The 6,550-nt window shown below is 42.7% G+C and overlaps 1 pseudogene across 1 annotated transcript; it reads left to right on the top strand.

The window, feature by feature from the left end:
* The first annotated feature begins 648 nt into the window (after positions 1-648).
* Positions 649-5,815, top strand: LOC309611662 (ADP-ribosylation factor 1 pseudogene; annotated as a pseudogene). The gene has a single exon. The product of its transcript is annotated as an ADP-ribosylation factor 1 pseudogene (transcript).
* The last annotated feature ends 735 nt before the right edge of the window (positions 5,816-6,550 follow it).

A 6,550-nucleotide genomic window follows, 5' to 3' on the forward strand; every position in this document is an offset into this window, starting at 1 on the left:
AGGTTTTAAACCAATTCACTATTTAATGTTAATGAGGGTAGCTGTAATTTTTCTTGTTTTAATTCACGCTTATTGATGATCTATTTCACACCTACTCCATGGCAGGCTGTGTAGGGCATTCATGTGAACAATATTATTTGAACTTAAAATCCTCTGTAAGGCGGACACGTTTAATTGTTTGGAAACATTTGTTCTAAATTATTTTGTTTCTAGTCTCACTTAAAATTAATCATTTGCACTTTATTTTGTGTAGATAATATATGCACAAAATTTCAGTGTATGAAAAAGTATACAGCAAGAGTAAGAGTCAATCTCTCCCCTCTTCTATTCCTTAGGAAACTACATAGTTGCCCTCCTCAGAGACACCCACCTGTTCACTGTTATCAGTTGATTTTGCAACCTTCCAGAACTGTTCCATGCATTTGCAACACGTGTGTGTATTTTCTTTTCCCCTTATACGTGATAGTATACATTGTACTGCATCTGGTTTTTTTCACACATCATTATGTATAGGAATGCCAAGTACAGTAAAATACTTTAATTTTTGAAAATGAAGTTGTTAAAATTTTTTGTGACTAATTCTCCTTAAGTAACCTTGAATAAATGGATTTCTTGATTTACGGTAGCAGATATTGGAAATGGTCTTGGGGATCTTTCCACTTCAGTCTAGAACTGCCTCATTTTTTTTTTTAGTTGCTTTATGGCTTTATTTTCATGCATGTTCAATTTTTAATACAATTTTTAAAGTTTGCACTCCATTTACAGTTATTACAAAATATTGGCTATCGTCTCTGTGTTGTCCAATACATCCTTATAGCTTATCTTACACCCAATAGTTTGTACCTCTTACTGCCCCACCCCTATATTACCCCTCCCCACTTCCCCACTGGTAACCACTAGTTTGTAGAACTGCCTCTTATTATTTTTTTTAATAGCTACCTTTGGGTAGACAAAATTAATTTCCAATATTTTGCTATATTAAAAAATATTGCAATGAATACCCCTGTGTGTATGTATATATTTACTTAATATTTGTGTGGATATACAATTAAATTTTACACATAGATGGGTAAAGCTCACTGCTTTTAAACTAAATTAAAAAATGATTTTAAAATTAATTTAATTATCTTTAAAAGCCATGAACCAAACTGTACTCTTTTCACGGGCCAGTCTCCTTTCCCAGTTGCAGACAGCCTACGCCATCTGAAAACGGGCCGACTTTTGCGCACAGGCCCAAACACACACGAATGGATAGCTCACTACCTCAAATCTTGCTGGTTTGATAGGCAGTAGGTCACACTGGTTAAATCAGCTGGAGGATATTTTGGAAATAGACATCACAGAGCTTAAGAATTTTAGAGCTTGAGGGGTTTTTAGAGATCAAGTAGTTCTAGATGAGGCCCCAGAAGACAAACTTATTTGTCCTTGTTCACGGAACTAATTCCTGATACACTGACAGATGGACAGATTTTAAGTTAAGGCCATGGTTGGAACTGCAATACCCAATACGGTGACAGCAAGCACTTGAAAAGTGGCTAGTCTGGGGAACTATACTTAATGTTTTGTAGTAACCTATAAGGGAAAAAAATCTGAAGAAGAAGAAAAGATATGTATGTACGTATAACTGAATCACTTTGTTGTACAGCTGAAACTAACACAACATTGTAAATCAACTACACTTTGATTTAAAAAAATGTGGCTACTCTGAATTGAGCTGTATTCTTTTCTATTTATTTATTTATTTATTTATTTATTTATTTATTTATTTATTTATGGCTGTGTTGGGTCTTCGTTTCTGTGCGAGGGCTTTCTCTAGTTGCGGCAAGTGGGGGCCACTCTTCATCGCGGTGCGCAGGCCTCTCATTATCGCGGCCTCTCTTGTAGCGGAGCACAGGCTCCAGACGCGCAGGCTCAGTAGTTGTGGCTCACGGGCCCAGTTGTTCTGCGGCATGTGGGATCTTCCCAGACCAGGGCTCGAACCCGTGTCCCCTGCATTGGCAGGCAGATTCTCAACCACTGCGCCACCAGGGAAGCCCTAAGCTGTATTCTTAATGTAAATCACACACTGGATTGTGCAGGTCTAATATGATAAAAACAATGTAACATGTCTCATTAATAATTTTTTATAGTGATTACATGTCGAAGTGATAATATTTTGGATATATTGGGTTAATTAAAATCCACTATGAAAATTAAATTCACCTGTTTCGTTTTATTTTTTAAAAATGTGACTACCAAAAAATGTTGAATCACATACGTGGCTTGCACTATGTTTCTATCGGACAGCTCCGTGTTGAAATATTCAGGAAGAGGAAACCACTCATTGGTACACTCACAGGGAAGACTTAGGTACAGAAAGCGGAGGCAAAAGTCACGCCAAACAACAGCAAGGAAGCTCCCGGTAAAGCGCAGGGGACAACTGGATTTCCTCTGTTGGATATTTAGTTCCTGTTAAGGATGAAAACGTTGACATCGAGAGGATGGCTCGTCTTCAACCATCAGTCAGGCATGTGCTCTCACACCCAGGGCACTTACTGTTCTCCACCGGCGCTGCTCGGCTAGGCCTCGCATCTCCCGCATCCGGGCATCGCATGCCTCCTGCAGACGCACACTCCTCAGTCACAATCTTGGGCAATTTAAAACTACTTCACCGTGAGTAAGTCAGAAAGAGAAAAACAAATACCGTATATTAACGCATGTATGTGGAACCTAGAAAAATGGTACAGGTCAACCGGTTTGCAGGGCAGAAATAGAGACACAGATGTAGAGAACAAACGTATGGACACCAAGGGGGGAAAGTGGGGTGGGGAGATGGTGGTGTGATGAATTGGGAGATTGGGATTGACCTGTGTACACTCATATGTATAAAATGGATAACTAATAAGAACCTGATGTATAAAAAATAAATAAAATAAAATTCAAAAACAAACAAACAAACCAGCAAAAAAAACTACTTCACTGTGGCCCCAGAAAGCTTTTGCTTTTACAAAAGCCTGGCCCATTGACCTTATGGGCCTGTGCTTTAGAAAGCAAGCACGCATGAGTATCTTTTAGGGTAAGGACATCTAAGGCTTCCAAATGTTCATGTTTAGCTGTTGGTTTACGGTGAGCCTAGAGCTGAAAGCAATAGAGATGGCGTCTTGGATAGAATTCCCTGGAAGCAGAGCTTGACACAGGGATTTGGGTGCATATGACTCATTGAGGGAGCGCTCTTCAGAAAATAAATAAAGCATCTCGTGGGAGCGAAACCAACACCTGCCTCAGAGCAGCAGCTGCACCGCGGCTGCCGAGGGTTTCTCCGGCCATTGTGGCTGCCATCCTTCTACGACGTGGGGAATATCTTTGCAAACCTCTTCAAGGGCCTTTTTGGCAAAAAAGAAATGTGCATTCTCATGGTGGGCTTAGGTGCTGCGGGAAGGACCACCATCCTGTACAGACAAGCTGGGAGAAATCATGACCACCGTTCCCACTACAGGCTTCAACGTGGAGACCGTGGAATACAGAAACATCAGCCTCACTGTGTGGGCGGCCAGGACACGATCCGGCCTCTGTGGCGCCACTACTTCCAGAGCACACAAGCTCTCATCTTCGTGGTTGACAGCAATGACAGAGAGCGTGTGAATGAGGCCCGAGAGGAGCTTATGAGGGTGCTGGCAGAAGACGCGCTCAGGGACGCCGTTCTGCTCGTGTTTGCTAACCAACAGGACCTCCCCAATGCTGTGAATGCGGCCGAGATCACCGACAAGCTGGGCCTACACTCTCTGCGCCACAGGAACTGGTGCATTCAGGCCACCTGTGCCACCAGTGGGGACGGGCTCTATGAGGGACCAGACTGGCTGTCCAATCAGCTCCGGAACCAGAAGTGAGCTGGACTCCTCTCTCCTCCCCTCTCACTCCCTCCTTCTACCCTCACGTTATTCTCATGTGGCAAACGTGCCCCTGGGGTGTGAGTGCCAGAAGCTGTCTCCATGGTCGGTCACAGGGTGCTTCACCATGCTGTAAACGTGCAGACGCAGCCCGCAACTGGGTTTTTATCTAATGTAAATAGTTTTTGTTTCCAGTGAGGCAGTTTCTGGTACTCCTATGCAATATTACTCAGCTTTTTTTATTGTCAAAAGAAAATCGACCCACTGTTTAGTACTGAGAAGGGATTTTAGGCACACGGGTCATCTGGGAATTGCTGTGTCAGACGAACCCAATGCTCCTCCTCTGGGGTTTAGGTCTGTGTTGAGATCTTTTCTGGTGGTTGGTTTTTAACCCACACTCAGTGCATTTTTAAAAACAGTTACAAATACAAGATAAGGAGAAGACTTGAACACACAGAAGGGAGAAATGTGCCTAGTGTAGGTTCTGCAGTAATGGCCTGAGTCCGGTCCACCAGTGGTCTGCTTCCCGCTGGGAACGTGAAACGGGGCAGAACCAGCCATGATCCGTTCTGCATGGTCACAATAGGGTCCCTGTGATTTGCTCTGTCTCGGGTCATCCCACACACCGCAGCGTTTGTGCTTGTACCTGTGCTGACATGGCCGCCCAGGAGATGGGCTGGAGGCTGCAGCCACCGCTCTCAGACCCCTTGGAGGAACCCCAGCCTTTTCTGGGGTCAGCATGGGCACTTTGGTTGGAACGCTCTGGTTGGAGCGGGGGCCCTGCAGTCCCCTTGCTGGCCTGCTCCGGGCTCTCTGGGGTCTTACCAGCAGGAGCGCGGGTGGTCATCCTTAAGCCCCAGCCCTTGGGACCCCCTGTCTACATGTGCTTTCACTGCCTCAGGCTGCAAGCGTCAGATTTGCCATCGAAAACGGTAACCTCTACTTTTTTCTTTTGTATTTGGATAAACACCGAAGAAGCTGGAGCTGTTAAACTTTATCTTGGGGAAAACCTCCCAACTGGTTGATTTGGCGTCGTGGAACCTCTTACGGCTTTCAATACACAGTTAGTAATCAACTGTTTCGTATACTTATTTTCAGTTTTCATTTCGACAAACAAGCACTATAATTACAGCTATTAGAATAAAATCTCTTAGCTATTAAAAAAAAAAGAAAATAAATAAAAAAATACAAGGGAGTCAGGGAAGTCAGATATGGAAGCAGGACAGGCCTTTGTGTGATCCATAGGGGTAGCTTCTGGAGCGGTACTGTCCAGCAGAAGTTACTGCACTGAAGGGGAATGTTCTATGTAATTGGCACAATCCAGTACAGTTACCACTGTCTACATAGGACCATCGAGCATTTGAAATATGGCTGGTGTAACTGACATACAATTTTTAATTAAATTAAATTAAAATGTAAATAGTTACATAAGAGTCATGGCTACTGTTGGACAACGCAGTCCTGGAGTATAAACCTCAAGTCAGAATTGAGAAGAAGGGGTGAGCATCTCATGCTCTCATTGGCTATGGGCTGCCCTGGCTTTGGTGGGAGGGTGGGTAGAGCATAATTTCCCAGGCAAAACTGTTAGCAGTGCTTTTCACTCCACATTTCTCTTCTTAATCAACAGATGCCTTTCTATGTCCGTGAGTCTATTTATGTTTTGTAAATAAGTTATAGAAAACAAACTTATGGTTACCAAGAGGGAAGGGGAAGAGGGATATATTAGGAGTTTGGGATTCAAATATACACACTGCTATATATCAAATAGGTAACTAACAAAGAGCTACTGTATAGCACAGGGAACTATATTCAATATCTTGTAATAATCTACAATGGAATAGAATGTAAAAAAAGAATATGTATATCTATATATATGTATAACCGAATCACTTTGCTGTACATCTGAAACTACCACAACATTGTAAATCAACTCTATTTCTATAAAAATTTTTTTAAAAACCTGTTAGCAGTGGACATTCAGACAGTTGAGGGGTGTGGGGTGTGCGTTCCGGCCAAGTAAAGCGGATGAGGCACTAGCGCGCCCCCTGCAGGTCACAGGATGATCAACTGGGTCATCCTGACGCCCTATTTTCATCCCACCTCACAGATTCTCTGAGAACTGAATTACAGTCCTAGAATAACGTGAAGCCAACAACTGGCCACTGACTTCATGCAGCAGAACAAACTTCCCAGTCCCCAGAGCTGTTGGTTTCTGTCCCACCTCATTCTCAAATCATCCCTGGCAGCTCTACTGGTTTGCTGGTCCCAAGAGGAGGGTCATGAGGTATTGCACAAGTACACACAGGAAATTTTTCTGTGAGCTTCTGATTATTAGCTGCTCCAGCCATAGAGAGGAAATCTAATTTTACACTGTCTGCTACCACCTTTGAGATGGCTAGCCCAACAGCTCTAAAAAAGAAAAAACAAATTTGCCCTTTCTACACTGGAGCGTCATAGATATGAAGTTATAAATAAGGAAACCCACGTTCATGTTTTATTTATACCTATTACACAGGATTTATGGTGTTGAAAAACACATTCAGCTTAATTTATGCAGGAATTAACTTTGGTAGAGATTAATTTTTGATCTATGGCCCCTCCCTAAAATATATTATCTCTATTCATAGTCTTGGCTTGCAGACAGAGACGATAGTGAGTGAAAGAAAACAACAACAACAACAAAA

Source organism: Balaenoptera borealis (genome assembly GCF_965194805.1).
Source record: "Balaenoptera borealis genome assembly, chromosome: 15".
Classification (NCBI taxonomy): Eukaryota; Metazoa; Chordata; class Mammalia; order Artiodactyla; family Balaenopteridae; genus Balaenoptera; species Balaenoptera borealis.